The sequence below is a fragment of the Aquarana catesbeiana genome, linkage group LG01 (assembly GCF_042186555.1).
Source record: "Aquarana catesbeiana isolate 2022-GZ linkage group LG01, ASM4218655v1, whole genome shotgun sequence".
NCBI lineage: Eukaryota > Metazoa > Chordata > Amphibia > Anura > Ranidae > Aquarana > Aquarana catesbeiana.
This window is the reverse complement of record NC_133324.1, coordinates 936,795,780-936,815,700: the sequence shown is the minus strand read 5'-3', so window position 1 is coordinate 936,815,700 and position 19,921 is coordinate 936,795,780.

Genomic DNA, 19,921 nt, shown 5'->3' with positions numbered 1-19,921 from the left:
GGGGAGAATTGCAGTGGCACCAAAAAATTGTAGAGTTAAGGCTAAGAACTGTGCATCACATAAGGTGAATCCCCCCAAATTCCCCCAGCTCCCCTCTCTGTACAAATCCTCCCAGCTCACTTCTCATCACAAATCCCCCCAGCTCCCCTCTCTGTACAAATCCCACCCAGCTCCCCTCTCTGTACAAATCTTTTCCAGATCCCCTCCCATCAAAAATCCCACAAAGCAGAGGAATGTGACAAAAAAACAATAGCCAGGTTTTTGACAACTCCTTTATTGTAAAATAGCTCTGAGTGGTCTTCTCCCATGAGCCGTGTCTCCCGCCACCGCCAACTTCTCCCACCACTGCCTACTTCTCCCGCTGCTGTGTTCTTCCTCGCCGCTGTGTTCTTCCTCACTGCTGTGTTCCTCCATTGTGTTGTCACCCATTGTCTGGCGTCTCTTACACAACCATGGGGCGTGACCATCCGTTGATGTCAAACGGAAAGCCCACCCCCTTTTAAAAAAAAATAAAGGGGGTGGGCTTTCAGTGTGACATCAATGGATGGTCATGCCCCATGGCTGTGTAAGAGATGCCAGACAATGGGTGACAACACAACGGAGGAACATGGCAGCGAGGAAGAACACAGCAGCGGGAAAAGTAGGTGGTGGCAGGAGAGACAGCGACAGAAGATGGCTGCAAGAGAGGCACCACCAGGAGAAGATGACAGCGGCAGACACGGCTCAGGGAAGAGGACCACTCAGAGCTATTTTACAATAAAGGAATTGTCAAAAAACAGCTATTGCTTTTTGTCACATTTCACTGCTTTTTTTTGGTGAATGGTTAGGGGTACAAAGTACCCGATGCCCATTGACATGGGGGTGAGATCTGGGGGCCCCCCTTGTTAAAGGGAGCTTCCAGATTCCGATAAGCCCCCAAAGCACCCTCCCCATGTTGAGGGCATGTGGCCTGGTATGGTCCAGGATGGGGGGCACTCTCTCGTTCCCCCTCTTTTCCTATGGCCTACCAGGTTGTGTGCTCTAAAAAGGATCTTGTATGGATTTTGGGGGGACCCCCCCCACGCCATTTTTTTTACTTTTGGCCTGGGGGTCCCCCCGGGTCCATATTAGACCTGAAGAGCTTTTTTTGGCTGACGTTTTTTTTTACTTTCAGTGGGGAAGCTACTGACAGCTGATGACTTATTGGTTGTTAAGGACGCAGCGACTGGCTTCCCGGCCCGCCGGTTAGCAACCAGCTATATACAGAGTTAAAATAAGAACCGCAAAACATATCAAAAATCACATCACAAATGCAACAGTTGCGTTTCTGGTGCGGTTCAGTTGAAATCTATTACACGAAAATCGCGTGAAAAAAGTCCCTGACCATTCCCAAAAATGCACTGGCCGCAAAACGCATAGGTGTGAACTAATACCATAGGAAACCATGATAAATGGACTGTAGAGTGTATCTGCAAACTGCAAATGCACTAAAAAATGCATAGGTGTGAACCTAGGGTCAGGGCCAGTTCACACTGTGGCGATGCGGGAACCCTGCAAATCCAGTGTGGGTTCCAGCATCGCATACAACTTGCAGGCAGTTCACACTGCCATATGCGAACTGCTGGGAGTGTCAGTAGAAAGCTAATGACACCCCCAAATCAGATTGAATATTGCAGAGTGACCTGCAAATTCAGACAACACCCATGCGATCCGATTCTGCTGCAGACCAAAAAAGGGTCCTGTGTGAGTTTGGTCCGAATGCGATGCAAATTCAACCATAAAATCTGTGTGGCTGAGTTTGCATCACACAGACATCGCATGTGATTTGCAGTGTGGGGCAAATCACATCCGATGTCAGACAGCACAGCAGTGTGAACCGGCCCTAAGGCCCCTTTCACACTTGTGCGACTTGTCCTGTGACTCCTGCGTCCATACACTGGCATTGCTTCAAATCACATTGAATTTGCAGCAAAAAGCGCTGCAAAATTGTGGGACTTTCAGGTCGCACAAGTGTGAAAGGGGCCTTATGGACCTCATGTTGTATGAAAAGTCGGCCAAGTGTGAAAGGAACCCAATGAGATTAATTGATAACACCTTTGAATTAGGCCCCATTTGAACTTGTGCGACCAATGCCTGTGTAATCTTGCAGTATATGGGCCTCAAGTCACATCAAAGTCAAATCAAAGTAGTGCAGGGACGAATTTGACCCACTTGCAGAATGAACAAGTGAGAATAGTGCCGGATTCAAAGGTATTATCCATGAATCTCATTCACACTGCTGCGACCAGAAAGTCACACTATTTTGCTGCTACAACTTGGCCCCAACTTCTGGGAATGCCTGTGTAATATTGCACCCTATGTACCTCAAGTCATATGAAAGTCACACCAAAGTAGTACAGGGACTACTTTGAAGTTGTTGCAACTTGAAGTAGCACATTTTGAATGGTTATCATTGAGTCTCATGGTGTACAACTTGTCATAGAACTCGGAGGTCCAAATTTGCTGGAAAAGTCACCCAACTGTGAAACAAGTCATATATATTTTTTTTAAAAAAGTAGCTCTCTTTTATATTTGCATAGTCCTTACTGATTTACATCAGCAGAACATATGCAAGAAGTGATGTGTGAGCCAGAAGCAAATGTGTGATGATGCCAAACAAATCAATGAACTACATCCACCCTCACATTGAGTAAGCACAAATACATATCCTACACTTACCCAGTAAATGAGCAGCACCTCATGAGTGCACAAATACATATAGAAATTATAAGATATAAAAGAAAGATATTGCACTTCCCCAAAACCACGGCCCCCAAAACTAATTAAAAAGAAAATAGAAAAGAGAAAAAAAAACACACAACAATCTCAATAACGTACTTTTATTTTGCCTGCAGAAACAAAGTTATGTAAATTAATTTACTAGCTTAAAAAAAAAGTTCTACAGGATACATGGTGCTACATTTAGCAAAACAGTTAGCAATTGGGTTTTAAGGGCCCTGCTCATAGGAGCTTACAATCTAAAATTTGTCTAAACCTTAGAGTGGACACAGCTTTACTTTCAGTGTATAACGGGTAACATTTCATACTACAACTCACCCACCAACCCACATCATTTTTAGCTGCAAGATTATAGACACAAACTTAACAGTCATTATTCTTGCAAAGCATTCGAACGAAATATTAAAAAAGGCACATATTCAAAATAGAACACCCACTACCAGCCCACAATCTACACACATACATACAGTGGGAACGGAAAGTATTCAGACCCCCTTAAATTTTTCACTCTTTGTTATATTGCAGCCATTTGCTAAAATCATTTAAGTTCATTTTTTTCCTCATTAATGTACACACAGCACCCCATATCGACAGAATAACACAGAATTGTTGACATTTTTGCAGATTTATTAAAAAAGAAAAACTGAAATATCACATGGTACTAAGTATTCAGACCCTTTGCTCAGTATTTAGTATAAGCATCCTTTTGATCTAATACAGCCATGAGTCTTTTTGGGAAAGATGCAACAAGTTTTTCACACCTGGATTTGGGGATCCTCTGCTATTCCTCCTTGCAGATCCTCTCCAGTTCTGTCAGGTTGGATGGTAAATGTTGGTGGACAGCCATTGTTAGGTCTCTCCAGAGATGCTCAATTGGGTTTAAGTCAGGGCAGAGTTGTTGTGAAGCCACTCCTTCGTTATTTTAGCTGTGTGCTTTGGGTCTTGTTGGAAGGTAAACCTTCAGCCCAGTATGAGGTCCTGAGCACTCTGGAGAAGGTTTTCATCCAGGATATCCCTGTACTTGGCCGCATTCATCTTTCCCTTGATTGCAACCAGTCGTCCTGTCCCTGCAGTTGAAAAACACCTCCGCAGCAGGATGCTGCCACCACCATGCTTCACTTTTGGGACTGTTTTCTTCACACATACCGCTTAGAATTAAGACCAAAAAGTTCTATCTTGGTCTCATCAGACCAGAGAATCTTATTTCTCACTATCTTGGAGTCCTTCAGGTGTTTTTTAGAAAACTTCATGTGGGCTTTCATGTGTCTTGCACTGAGGAGAGGATTCCGTTGGGCCACTCTGCCATAACACCCCGACTGATGGAGGGCTGCAGTGATGGTTGACTTTCTACAACTTTCTCCCATCCCTGGACTGCATCTCTGGAGCTCAGCCACAGTGATCTTTGGGTTCTTCTTTACCTCTCTCACCAAGGCTGTTCTCCCCCGATAGCTCAGTCTGGCTGGACGGCCAGCTCTAGGAAGGGTTCTGGTCATCCCAAATGTCTTTCATTTAAAGATTATGGAGGCCACTGTGCTCTTAGGAACCTTAAGTGCAGCAGAAATTTTTTTGTAACCTTGGCCAGATCTGTGCCTTGCCACAATTCTGTCTCTGAGCTCTTCAGGCAGTTCCTTTGACCTCATGATTCTCATTTGCTCTGACATGCACTGTGAGCTGTAAGGTCTTATATAGACAGGTGTGTGGCTTTCCTAATCAAGTCCAATCAGTATAATCAAACACAGCTGGACTCAAATGAAGGTGTAGAACCTTCTCAAGGATGATCAGAAGAAATGGACAGCACCTGAGTTAAATATATGAGTGTCACAGCAAAGGGTCTGAATATTTAGGACCATGTGATATTTCAGTTTTTCTTTTTTAATAAATTTGCAAAAATGGCAACAATTCTGTGTTGTTCTGTCAATATGGGTTGCTGTGTGTACATTAATGAGAAAAAAATGAACTTAAATGATTTTAGCAAATGGCTGCAATATAACAAAGAGTGAAAATTTTAAGGGGGTCTGAATACTTTCTGTCCCCGCTGTACATTGGTGACCATGTTCTGCTGGAAGCTGCATTTCTGTGTACATGATTAAAGTGGATGTAAACCCATTGTCATCCTTTCTAAACTACTGCCATGGGGGTTATCTATAGGGATATACATGCCTCCTGCATGTATCTTTACCTGTCAAATGTCTCCCCTCTGTCTGTTATTAGACCCGAAAAACTGCATATTCTGTGGGTGGGTCTGTTGTCTGGAGCTCGGTGGGTGGAGTTGTGATGTCAGTAGACTCCCCGCCCACCTCTACACTCCCCTTGTCAATATGCATTTTCTCCTGTGTATTTCTAACACTGAACTTCTGCTATGATCTCTAACATCCAGTGAAAAGACAGGAAAGTAACCACATGACTTCAGCAGGCCAAATCATGCTGAGGTGTGGAACAGCCAATCCTTGCAGAGCTGCTGAAGAAAGGAATGGGGGAGGTAATTAAAAAATCATGCCTGTGTCTTAGGCTGTCACTCACAGCAAGGGGGAGTATTTGACAAAGTTTTTCTCAGTTTGTCAAGATTTTTCTCACTGAACAATAAAAGAGGATTGCTCAGAGATGGATTAACTCTGTGTGGCAAGACTGGGCTCAAATGATAGGGAATCTTATACTCTACAGTATGATATATATATATAAAAAAAAAATTGGGGTTTACATCCACTTTAAGCAATGAGATCAAAGAGTAGAAGGTCAGCACATGCTCCCAAACCATGTTTGCATGGTAAGACAGGAACAGTGTTCAACACAACATTGAGAGCATGGTCACATAAATCCACTTTTGATGGAAAAAATGCACAAGAACTTCAGCAAACAAACAGCCCTAGTTGGGCGTTTGTCAATATGCACAATATCATTCCTTCTCCCCACACAAGCATTAGGATTTCGGGGAATTGAGCCAGCAACCCCAGTGTTGCTAGATGGACTTGCTACCCATTTAGCCAGTGGGCAGCCTCACACATGTTGTCTGCATCTCTGTGGTGTGAACCAGCCCTAAGTCCATAGCCATGCTCAGTGTCACAAACAATATACAATATATTGTCCGAAGTATTGGGAAACCTGCCTTTATATGCACATGAACTGTAATGGCATCCCAGTCTTAGTCCGTAGGGTTCAAAATTTATTTGACCCACCTTTTGCAGCTATAACAGCTTCAACTCTTCAGGGAATTCTGTCCACAAGGTTTAGGAGTGTGTCTATGGGAATGTTTTACCATTCCTCCATAAGTGCATTTGTGAGGTCAGGCACTGATGTTGGACGAGAAGGCCTGGCTTACAGTCTCCACTCTAATTTATCCCCAAGGTGTTCTGTTGTGTTGAGGTCAGGACTCTGTGCAGGCCAGTCAAGTTCCTACACCTCAAACTCACTCATCCATGTCTTTATGTACCTTGCTTTGTGCACTGGTCCAAATCATTTGGTGGAGGGGAGATTATTGTGTGGGGTTGTTTTTTAGGGATTGGGCATGGCCTTTTAGTTCCAGTGAAGGGAACTCTTAAGGTACAGCATACCAAGATATTTTGGACAATTTCATGCTCCCAACTTTGTGGGAACAGTTTGGGGATGGCCCCTTCTTGTTCCAACATGACTGCACACCAGTGCGCAAAGCATGGTTCATAATTACATTTATGAGCGAGTTTGGGGTGGAGGAATTTGACTGGCCTGCACAGAGTCCTGACCTCAATCCGATAGAACACCTTTTGGCTGAATTAGAGCAGAGACGGCAAGTCAGGCTTTCTCATCCAACATCAGTGCCTGGCCTCACAAATGCACTTCTGGAAGAATGGTCAAACATTCCCATAGACACACTATACCTTGTTGACAGCCTTCCTATCCATCCCAGAAGCTGTTCTAGCTGCAAAGCGTGGACTAAATCAATTTTTGACCCTACGGACTAAGACTGGGCTGCCATTAAAGTTCATTTGTGTGTACAGGCAGGTGTCCCAATACTTTTGGCTTGATAGTGTATCTGGCAAGATTTACAATGTTGGTGGAACCCTCCTACACATAAACACTACATTTAGACATAGTTTTAGTACCTGGGAGATGAAGCAGCATGTTTGGGATTTGAACCCAAATGCTCAGGGATGCCAAGCAGAATTTCTAAGCTCTAAGCCACAGAGCTGCCACATGTGAGAATCTCCTACACATTCAATACCTGTCACCGATATTGTGTTTCCAGCGCAATGGGATCGCGCTGGAAATCACCGCTGCGAGGCTGTGCTTCTCGCTCTCGGCGTCCCCACGAGATTCCACACATCCATAGGAGTCCATTGGGGCGACGAGCGGGAGGAGTGACAGAGCAAAGGAATCCATTGGGGTTGGCGAGCAGGAGGAGCGACAGAGCTCGGCGCTGGCTCCCACAACAGGGCTCGCAGGTGTCAATCTCCCCACTAACAGTGGGGAGATTGACACAATATTGGCGGCACCTACTGTAAATACTCATAAATACTGCATTTATTTGGACATACGGGTGATGGAATTACATTACCTGAGATTTATTCTTCTTGATTTATTCTGTGATATTTGGTGGTTCTTTGTGGATGAGTGTGAAATAGTGATATTACCCTCAAATTTTTGGAAATAACATTTTGATTTCTGAGGTTGGTACACCTATCACATTTTTTGGGCTCAAATTACGATTATTTGGAAATAAAAAGCACAAAAAATAGTGACTCATTTTAAATTTGCATCAGCAATGGTATAGTTTGTGGTTTGTAAAGACACCTGTGTGAGTTTAGGTAAAGATTGTTGTGAGATGGAGAGTAACAAGTGAAAGTGACAGAGAAAAATATATTTTACCAAAACATTCCACATTCTAGCATTCTTGAAAACAAAATAGATTAAGTAGAAGCAACAATGTTGCAAAGGAAAATGTATTTCAGAGAAAGGCTAAAAGAAATGGATGCTGCGCTAATCCAAAAAATGAAAAAATGTGATAGCTTATAAAAATGTGAATCAACTAAATAAGTTAAACGGGTAACACGCTTGTATGCACAGTGTCCTGTGATGAATTCCAATAGTAACAGTGTAGCGATAAATAACCTATATCAAATTAACCTTATGTGAAAACCGTGACAGCACAGTATGTGTAGGGAACCAGCCTCATACACACATAATATCGTTGTGACATGTGCAAAGTAAAGCTTAAAGTGCTAATGTGCCCCTGTGCAATCCTCAATAAAATATAATCATAAATATGTGTACAACAGACATAAGTATTATAACAAGAGATAGGACAAAAAACATATATTGAATATAACACATGTATATATGATACCTAAATAACATGTGTAGCACAATAAATAAGTAAAAAGTGCAAAACAAGCAAAATAAATAATTGAAAAAAAGTGTAAAAAACGTATCTGTGCAAATAAATGTGTACCATATATCTATAAGCCAAAAATAAACAAGATAAGATATATTAAAAATTGTGCAACAAACGCATCAGTGCAAATGAATATGTGGCATATATTCATAAACCACAAATGAAAATGACATAAAAAGTGACCACAAATATTGTCATTTAAAGTCCAGGCACAGTCCAAAACACATCCAACATATGTGCCAGTGATAGCTCTAACATGCAATATATAGTGATCCTTTGGATGTGCAATAAATAACCAGTGGGGTGCCGAAAGAGAGAGAGTGTGTATCCTCTTCGTGCTTGAACACACACACAGGTGGGTAATGGCCCCTTACCTTGCGGTAATGGGACAACCGCATAGAAAACAAATGGAGATGGTCTCTCTTTGGGGTCCCTGGACCGGAACCGGCGGTCCCTGTGCTTTAGTCCCTCAGTATCAGCATCAGTAACGGCAGAGCGAACATAAGGAAGAACAGAAGGGTACCAGATAGTGTAGTATTTTGAACCAATCTATGTCTTTATTAAGTTTAAAAGCATGTACTCACATGAAGTAAATACACATCCTGTATATCTCCTACGAGCGGCGAGCTCGTCAATCTGAATCTCTGTCAGTGCCTATCCCGTCCCTACGCGTGACGTCACCCAATCACGTGACTTCATCAGGGGATACTAGGGGAGGCACAGTCATGTCCTTAAATAGTGTTTAACATTGTGGTGAATGAGCGGCCATTTTCTCGTGGCCCAATGTGTTATTATGGCAGCCATGTATCGAGAGATCAGTCTCCGGCCGTGTACGCGGCCATTTTGTTGGTTGAGAGGCAAGTCATTAGTGCCATAGACATCAGTGGTAGATGAGCGGCCATTTTCCTGTGGCCTAATACGATGTTTATGGCGGCCATGTCTCGGATGATCGTATGTGCGGCCGTTAACCTAATTGAAAGGCACATTAATAGTGACATATGCTATTGTATATGTATGTACGCAAGAACGGGAACAAATTATAAAGGCTACTAGATACATACCGTGCTCTTATAAAAGAGCCTTAAAATGACAGCTAAACAAGCTATGCCAAAAGCTATGTCAGAGTGACTATAAGCATTAATGTGAGAAAGAAAACTTATACTGGCAGCTCAGCATAGCACTCTGTAGGGGTAACGTAAAAAAAAATTATAACTCGCATATATGTAGATTAAGCCTAATTAGTAACACTGTATCCTTAAAGGGGTTGTAAAGGTAAAAAATTTTTCACCTTAATGCATTATATGCATTAAGGTGAAAAAACTTTTGACAATACCACCGCCCCCAGCCCCCCCGTTTTACTTACCTGACGCCTCGAATCTCCGCTGCTCGTTCTCGTCATCTCCATTGCAGCTCAGCCTGGTCGCTGATTGGCTGTAGTGGATGGATTGAAAGCAGCGCAGCCATTGGCTCGCGCTGCTGTCAATCACATCCGATGACGCGGCGCGCCGGGGGGCGGGGCCGAGTGATACAGCGAGCGGCTATAGCCGCTGGCTGTATCACGGGAGCGCGCCCGCAAGCACTCACCACCATGCGAGGGAGCTCGCATTAAGGTGGTTAATGCTTGCGGGGAGGAGCTGAAACAGCCGCCGAGGGACCCCAGAAGACCAGGTTCGGGGCCACTCTGTGCAGAACGAGCTACACAGTGAAGGTAAGTATAACATGTTTGTTATTTTTAAAAAAAAAAAATGTTACCTTTACAACCCCTTTAATGGGACCTTTTTAGTACAAAAAATCCTTTTATTAATACAAAAAATTTCATTAATACAAAAAATTTCTGCAGGGCTCTGTCAGTATGAGTAGGACGGGATAGGCTCTGACACTGCCAACTATATCTCAGTCCATACCAGACGGAACCATACAGATAATATAAAATACAATATAATTAAAACCCAAATATACATGTAAACATAATGTGCATCCATCTCTCATATGATGCACGAAAATCTAAAATAATAATAATTAAAAGTTAAAGCTTATAAAACCTCTACATAAGAAATATGCACAGCGATAGAGAAAAAAGGGGGGGGGGGGAAGGCAGGGGAGAGGAGGGGGGGGCAGATGTGTGGAAAATAATCGTCATATGTATAAAATGAATATAACTCAAATAAGTGCATGGAAGAGGAGCCCATCCTATATAGGTGACCATATAAAAACACTAAGATACATCAAGAGAGAAACGGGGGGAATCCAGGGCTAGGTAAGAAAATTAAAAATCTCTAAGAAAACAGTTGAGGTCAAACTCGATATTCAAACCTCTGGGCGAGAAAGTGTCTAATGTGTACATCCATCTAGATTCTAGCTGGCTAAGGGTCCTCACCTTGTGTCCACCCCGCCAGTGTCTAACATATGTTCTATTCCCCAGAACCTTAACTGCGTGGGATCCTTGTTGCGGTATAACAGAAAATGTTTCGACACACTGTGCTTGTCGTATCCTTTTAGGATGTTTTGCACGTGCTCTTTAATGTGCACTCTAAGAGGTCTTTTTGTGCGGCCTACATACTGAAGGCCGCAACTGCACTCCAGGACGTATACGGCCCCTTCAGTATTACAACAGATGAAATTGCCGATTTCATACGATTCTCCTGTGCTAGTGGACCTAAACTGGAATTTTTTCTCATTGGGACGCTTCGTTCTCAGACAAGCAAAACATCTTTTGCAGGGAAAAAAAAACTTTTCCTGTAAAAAAGGAGAAATTTTTCTTCGGTGGGTCAATTACACTCTTGACTACTTTATCTCTAATAGTAGGTGCTCTCTTATATATAAATTTTGGATTGATGGGTAGGGTATCATATAGGTCTCTATCTGCCAGAAGAATGTGCCAATGTTTTTTAACTATCTTCTCCACCTTCTTATATTGTACATTAAAATCTAGAATTATAGGGGTTACTGCTGATGGTGTCTCCTTCTTGACTTTTTCTTTGATTAACTCCTTACGATTCATCCCTGTCAGCTCTGTGATTTGCTTCTTAATAAACTTCTGGTCATAGCCCTTCGTGACAAATCTTTCTCCTATTTTTTCTGCTTGATCCAGAAAGGTCTCCAAATGGGTGCAGTGACGTCTTACTCTCATCAATTGTCCCTTGGGTATATTAAAAAGCCAGTTTCTGTGGTGGCAACTTTCTATTGGCAAATAGCTGTTCCTATCCACATTTTTAAAGTGCGTTTGTGACCATAGTCTGGAATTTTCTTGTATGATATCCAGATCGAGGAATGCTACATTTTTCTCGCTCATTTCCCAGGATAGTTTATTATTCCTGTCGTTAATATTCAATCTTTCTAAAAAACTGGGCAGCTGATCAGAGTTACCTTTCCATAATATAAATACATCATCAATGTATCTTTTATAGATTGCCAGTTCACTGGGTCTGTTGTTAAAAACGTATTCTTCTTCCCACTGGGCCATGAACAGGCCGGCCACACTCGGGGCGAACTTCGCTCCCATTGCCACACCTGTCTGCTGATGGTAGTAATTCTTGTCATATCAAAAGTAATTATTCTTAAGGCAGAACTCCAAGCATTTTATTATAAACTTTCTTTGTGTGCATGGGAGTGTGGTAAAAGACCTCAAGCCCCATTTAGCCACCTCACACGCTTGATGGTGGAGTATTATCGTGTATAAAGATGACACGTCCGCGGTCGCCATAATCCAAGGGCCTTCTTCACTAGGGATATCCTCCAAAATCTGTAACATTTCCTTAGTGTCTCTTAAGCAGGGATGAGCTTCGAGTTCGAGTCGAACTCATGTTCTACTCGAACATTGGCTGTTCGCAAGTTCGCCGAACAGCGAACAATTTGGGGTGTTCGCGGCAAATTCGAATGCCGCGGAACACCCTTTAAAAGTCTATGGGAGAAATCAAAAGTGCTAATTTTAAAGGCTTATATGCAAGTTATTGTCATAAAAAGTGTTTGGGGACCCGGGTCCTGCCCCAGGGGACATGGATCAATGCAAAAAAAAGTTTTAAAAACGGACGTTTTTTCAGGAACAGTGATTTTATTAATGCTTAAAGTCAAACAGTAAAAGTGTAATATCCCTTTAAATTTCGTACCTGGGGGGTGTCTATAGTATGCCTGTAAAGGGGCGCATGTTTCCTGTGTTTAGAACAGTCTGACAGCAAAATGACATTTGGAAGGAAAAAACTCATTTAAAACTACCCGCGGCTATTGCATTGCCGACAATACACATAGAAGTTCATTGATAAAAACGGCATGGGAATTCCCCACAGGGCAACCCCGAACCAAAATAAAAAAAAAAAAAATGATGTGGGGGTCCCCCTAAATTCCATACAAGGCCCTTCAGGTCTGGTATGGATATTAAGGGGAACCCCAGCCAAAATTTAAAAAAAAAATTGACGTGGGGTTCCCCCTAAATTCCATACCAGACCCTTCAGGTCTGGTATGGATTTTAAGGGGAACCCCGCGCCAAAAAAAAAAAAAAAAACGGCGTGGGGTCCCCCCAAAAATCCATACCAGACCCTTATCCGAGCACGCAACCTGGCAGGCCGCAGGAAAAGAGGGTTGGACGAGAGTGCGGCCCCCCCCCTCCTGAACCGTACCAGGCCACATGCCCTCAACATTGGGAGGGTGCTTTGGGGTAGCCCCCCAAAACACCTTGTCCCCATGTTGATGAAGACAAGGGCCTCATCCCCACAACCCTGGCCGGTGGTTGTGGGGGTCTGCGGGCGGGGGGCTTATCGGAATCTGGAAGCCCCCTTTAACAAGGGGACCCCCAGATCCCGGCCCCCCCCCCCTGTGTGAAATGGTAAGGGGGTACTTACCCCTACCATTTCACTAAAAAACTGTCAAAAATGTTAAAAATGACAAGAGACAGTTTTTGACAATTCCTTTATTTAAATGCTTCTTCTTTCTTCCTTCATCTTCTTCTTCTTCTGGTTCTTCTGGCTCTTCTGGTTCTTCCTCCGGCGTTCTCGTCCAGCATCTTCTCTGCGGCGTCTTCTATCTTCTTCTCCTCGGGCCGCTCCGCACCCATGGCATGGGGGGGAGGCTCCCGCTCTTCTCTTCATCTTCTTCTCTTCTTCATCTTCTTCTTCATCTTCTTCTTCTTCTTCTCTTCTTCCTTCTTCTGTTCTTCATGTCTTCTCCGGGCCGCTCCGCAGCCATGCTGTGGCATGGAGGGAGGCTCCCGCTGTGTGACGGCGTCTCTTCGTCTGACGGTTCTTAAATAACGGGGGGCGGGGCCATCCGGTGACCCCGCCCCCCTCTGACGCACGGTGACTTGAGGGACTTCCCTGTGACGTCACGGGGAATGCCACAGGGAAGTCCCGTCATGTCACCGTGCGTCAGAGGGGGGCGGGGTCACCGGGTGGCCCCGCCCCCGTTATTTAAGAACCGTCAGACGAAGAGACGCCGTCACACAGCGGGAGCCTCCCTCCATGCCACAGCATGGCTGCGGAGCGGCCCGGAGAAGACATGAAGAACAGAAGAAGGAAGAAGAGAAGAAGAAGAAGAAGATGAAGAAGAAGATGAAGAAGAGAAGAAGATGAAGAGAAGAGCGGGAGCCTCCCCCCCATGCCATGGGTGCGGAGCGGCCCGAGGAGAAGAAGATAGAAGACGCCGCGGAGAAGATGCTGGACGAGAACGCCGGAGGAAGAACCAGAAGAGCCAGAAGAACCAGAAGAAGAAGAAGATGAAGGAAGAAAGAAGAAGCATTTAAATAAAGGAATTGTCAAAAACTGTCTCTTGTCATTTTTAACATTTTTGACAGTTTTTTAGTGAAATGGTAGGGGTAAGTACCCCCTTACCATTTCACACAGGGGGGGGCCGGGATCTGGGGGTCCCCTTGTTAAAGGGGGCTTCCAGATTCCGATAAGCCCCCCGCCCGCAGACCCCCACAACCACCGGCCAGGGTTGTGGGGATGAGGCCCTTGTCTTCATCAACATGGGGACAAGGTGTTTTGGGGGGCTACCCCAAAGCACCCTCCCAATGTTGAGGGCATGTGGCCTGGTACGGTTCAGGAGGGGGGGGGCCGCACTCTCGTCCCCCCCCTTTTCCTGCGGCCTGCCAGGTTGCGTGCTCGGATAAGGGTCTGGTATGGATTTTTAGGGGGACCCCACGCCGTTTTTTTTTTTTTTTTTGGCGCGGGGTTCCCCTTAAAATCTATACCAGACCTGAAGGGTCTGGTATGGAATTTAGGGGGAACCCCACGTCAATTTTTTTTTTAAATTTTGGCTGGGGTTCCCCTTAATATCCATACCAGACCTGAAGGGCCTTGTATGGAATTTAGGGGGACTCCCACATCATTTTTTTTTTTTAATTTTGGTTCGGGGTTGCCCTGTGGGGAATTCCCATGCCGTTTTTATCAATGAACTTCTATGTGTATTGTCGGCAATGCAATAGCCGCGGTAGTTTTAAATGAGTTTTTTCCTTCAAAATGTCATTTTGCTGTCAGACTGTTCTAAACACGGGAAACATGCGCCCCTTTACAGGCATACTATAGACACCCCCCAGGTACGAAATTTAAAGGGATATTACACTTTTATTGTTTGACTTTAAGCATTATTAAAATCACTGCTCCTGAAAAAACGGCCGTTTTTAAAACTTTTTTTTGCATTGATTCATGTCCCCTGGGGCAGGACCCAGGTCCCCAAACACTTTTATTGACAATAACTTGCATATTAGCCTTTAAAATTAGCACTTTTGATTATTCATGTTCGTGTCCCATAGACTTTAACGGTGTTCGCGTGTTCGAACGAATTTTTTTCCTGTTCGCATGTTCTGGTGCGAACCGAACAGGGGGGTGTTCGGCTCATCCCTACTCTTAAGTACGCTTTCGTGCTCTGAACAGCTGGTTGTAGGAAAAAGTCTATATATTCACCTGTCCTGGCAGTCAGTGAATCTATTCCGTTTACTATCGGTCTTAGTGGTGGATCAGTTTTACTTTTGTGTATTTTTGGTAATGAATGTATGATTGGAGTCTGACAGGAGTCTGGTATTAAAAAACGGGCTTCTTTCTTATTTAAAATATTTCTCTTTACCCCTAGATGTACTACCTTTTCGAGTGCTCTTCTGCATTTAAACATCGGGTTACTCAATAATTTGTTGTAGGTGATTTCATCTTTCAGCATGTTCATCATGCTCTCATGGTATTGTTCCTTTGATAAAATCACGATACCCCCTCCCTTGTCTGCTGGTCTAATGACTAAATCTTTGCGTTGAGTCAGTTTCCGAATACCACTTTTGATGTAACAAGGTTCCTCTTTCCTCTTTATTCTCAAATCTTTAATATCATCTAAAACCATTTTCTTAAAAACGTCTAAAAATGTATTATCTCTCACAGGTGGATTAAAAACCGATTTGTTCCTTAGTGTGCTATGTAGGATTCCATCAGTATCTATGTCTCCATATCTCTGTTTTGAAGGGTTTCCCAGAATATATTTCTTAATGTTGAGTTTTCTCACAAATTTCTGGATGCCTACGTATGTCTGGAATTTATCTAAGTTCTTAATAGGTGCATATTTCAGCCCTTTATCCAATACTCCTATTTCCTCATGCGTCAGCGATTGACCACTTAGGTTAAAAATGCCTTCCCCTTTCACTCTCTTTTTCTTTTGCTCTCTCTTCCCGGATCCTTTTCCTCTCTTCCTTCTTGACTTCTTCTGGAGCTTCTTATTTCTTCTGTACTCCTTGGTGGGTGGTTTTCCCTGCCTCTGTCTAAAAAAGGTCTGGTATACTCCGCCCCACCTTGATTTGTCGGATATTGTCTATCATAATTATTTTCATCTCGATCCGTGAGTGGTGCATACTGATTATAAGTGGGTATTGGGCTCCGTTCGTATTGTTGGTACTCCCTTTGATGTGGCCCCCTTCTCTCACTATGTCCATAATCCCGTATGGGACTTCTGCCACGTGGGCCTTGATGGTCATATGGTGGTCTTCTATTGTCCCTATACCCATAGCGTGGCCTTCTTTGGTCCCTGTTATCTCTATATTCATAGGGTTGCCTTCTCTGGTCCCTATGATCTTGTGGTGGTCCTCTAAGGTCCCTTTGATCGTAAGGGGGTTTGTACCAATTGTTCCCATTCTGAAATCTCCTATTGTTTCTCCAATAGAATGCTTTCCTACCCCCTTGCTGTGGTGTTCGATCGTTATACTGGGGTCTCCTGGTAGCTTGGTGGGGTGTGTATGTTTCATAATTAACATATCTCTCATCATGGGTTTCTTGTCTCGGTGTCCTCCTTGGTGTCATTCCTTCATTTTCCTCTCTTGAGTCTGGATATCCTCTCCTGGTGGCGTTCTGTGTAGACGGCTCATATGCCTGTTGCGAGTAAACTCTTACTAGTTTTTCTGGTGTTGAATATGTTGAGATAGCATCCACTTTCCCGAGTTGGCTTTGCCATTTAAAAACCTGATCGTTCTTAAAATCATTAGTATCTCTGATGTATTTTTTACTTTTCCTTTGTTGTACCTCTCTGTCTTTTTTCGTTAAATCTTTATTTAATTGTGTCGTTAGTGTTTTGAATTCTGCCGTATCCTTAAATGTTTCCAATTCTTCTCTTATTTTGGCAATGTTCTGGTCAATGATTTTGGTTTTTCTTCGTTTCCTATCCAATAGGAACCCCAGTAGTTCCAAACCCTTTTCATTAAAAAATTTAAACCACTCATCGTTTGACTCCTGGTCTGGAGGTACGTCCCATCTTAGCCTCCTTGGTACAATACTCTCTTTAAGATATGTTTCGAAAGCACTAATGTCCCACCACAGGCTTATCTTTTTTTCCATATTATGTCCTAATTTTCTCATCAGGCTTTCAAGATCTACATTCTTAATGGTATGAGTGTTGGTGGTATTAAAAACCTCTTCTAGATTGATTTTCCTCTTTTCCATGAATGAAAACACCTCCATGGTTGCTGCAGGAATGTGTGAATGAATAATGATAATAAGCAATAAGGATTTATTCCTGCGCTACCTTGGGAAAAATTGGTGTACATGGAGAGCTGCAGACACCGAATGGGATCAAACAGGGCCCATGGGCAGTGTAAGGCTAAAAGAAATGGGTGCTGCGCTAATCCAAAAAATGAAAAAATGTGATAGCTTATAAAAATGTGAATCAACTAAATAAGGTAAACGGGTAACACGCTTGTATGCACAGTGTCCTGTGATGAATTCCAATAGTAACAGTGTAGCGATAACTAACCTATATCAAATTAACCTTATGTGAAAACCGTGACAGCACAGTATGTGTAGGGAACCAGCCTCATACACACATAATTTCGTTGTGACATGTGCAAAGTAAAGCTTAAAGTGCTAATGTGCCCCTGTGCAATCCTCAATAAAATATAATCATAAATATGTGTACAACAGACATAAGTATTATAACAAGAGATAGGACAAAAAACATATAATGAATATAACACATGTATATATGATACATGCTTGGAGTTCTGCCTTAAGAATAATTACTTTTGGTATGACAAGAATTACTACCATCAGCAGACAGGTGTGGCAATGGGAGCGAAGTTCGCCCCGAGTGTGGCTGGCCTGTTCATGGCCCAGTGGGAAGAAGAATACGTTTTTAACAACAGACCCAGTGAACTGGCAATCTATAAAAGATACATTGATGATGTATTTATATTATGGAAAGGTAACTCTGATCAGCTGACCAGTTTTTTAGAAAGATTGAATATTAATGACAGGAATATTAAACTATCCTGGGAAATGAGCGAGAAAAATGTAACATTCCTCGATCTGGATATCATACAAGAAAATTCCAGACTATGGTCACAAACGCACTTTAAAAATGTGGATAGGAACAGCTATTTGCCAATAGAAAGTTGCTACCACAGAAACTGGCTTTTTAATATACCCAAGGGACAATTGATGAGAGTAAGACGTAACTGCACCCATTTGGAGACCTTTCTGGATCAAGCAGAAAAAATAGGAGAAAGATTTGTCACGAAGGGCTATGACCAGAAGTTTATTAAGAAGCAAATCACAGAGGTGACAGGGATGAATCGTAAGGAGTTAATCAAAGAAAAAGTCAAGAAGGAGACACCATCAGCAGTAACCCCTATAATTCTAGATTTTAATGTACAATATAAGAAGGTGGAGAAGATAGTTAAAAAACATTGGCACATTCTTCTGGCAGATAGAGACCTATATGATACCCTACCCATCAATCCAAAATTTGTATATAAGAGAGCACCTACTATTAGAGATAAAGTAGTCAAGAGTGTAATTGACCCACCGAAGAAAAATTTCTCCTTTTTTACAGGAAAAGTTTTTTTTCCCTGCAAAAGATGTTTTGATTGTCTGAGAACGAAGCGTCCCAATGAGAAAAAATTCCAGTTTAGGTCCACTAGCACAGGAGAATCGTATGAAATTGGCAATTTCATCTGTTGTAATACTGAAGGGGCCGTATACGTCCTGGAGTGCAGTTGCAGCCTTCAGTATGTAGGCCGCACAAAAAGACCTCTTAGAGTGCGCATTAAAGAGCACGTGCAAAACATCCTAAAAGGATACGACAAGCACAGTGTGTCGAAACATTTTCTGTTATACCACAACAAGGATCCCACGCAGTTAAGGTTCTGGGGAATAGAACCATATGTTAGACACTGGCGGGGTGGACACAAGGTGAGGACCCTTAGCCAGCTAGAATCTAGATGGATATACACATTAGACACTTTCTCGCCCAGAGGTTTGAATATCGAGTTTGACCTCAACTGTTTTCTTAGTGATTTTTAATTTTCTTAACTAGCCCTGGATTCCCCCCGTTTCTCTCTTGATGTATCTTAGTGTTTTTATATGGTCACCTATATAGGATGGGCTCCTCTTCCATGCACTTATTTGAGTTATATTCATTTTATACACATGACGATTATTTTCCACACATCTGCCCCCCCCTCCTCTCCCCTGCCTTCCCCCCCTCCTTTTTCTCTATCGCTGTGCATATTTCTTATGTAGAGGTTTTATAAGCTTTAACTTTTAATTATTATTATTTTAGATTTTCGTGCATCATATGAGAGATGGATGCACATTATGTTTACATGTATATTTGGGTTTTAATTATATTGTATTTTATATCATCTGTATGGTTCCGTCTGGTATGGACTGAGATATAGTTGGCAGTGTCAGAGCCTATCCCGTCCTACTCATACTGACAGAGCCCTGCAGAAATTTTTTGTATTAATGAAATTTTTTGTATTAATAAAAGGATTTTTTGTACTAAAAAGGTCCCATTAAGGATACAGTGTTACTAATTAGGCTTAATCTAAATATATGCGAGTTATAATATTTTTTTACGTTACCCCTACAGAGTGCTATGCTGAGCTGCCAGTATAAGTTTTCTTTCTCACATTAATGCTTATAGTCACTCTGACATAGCTTTTGGCATAGCTTGTTTAGCTGTCATTTTAAGGCTCTTTTATAAGAGCACGGTATGTATCTAGTAGCCTTTATAATTTGTTCCCGTTCTTGCGTACATACATATACAATAGCATATGTCACTATTAATGTGCCTTTCAATTAGGTTAACGGCCGCACATACGATCATCCGAGACATGGCCGCCATAAACATCGTATTAGGCCACAGGAAAATGGCCGCTCATCTACCACTGATGTCTATGGCACTAATGACTTGCCTCTCAACCAACAAAATGGCCGCGTACACGGCCGGAGACTGATCTCTCGATACATGGCTGCCATAATAACACATTGGGCCACGAGAAAATGGCCGCTCATTCACCACAATGTTAAACACTATTTAAGGACATGACTGTGCCTCCCC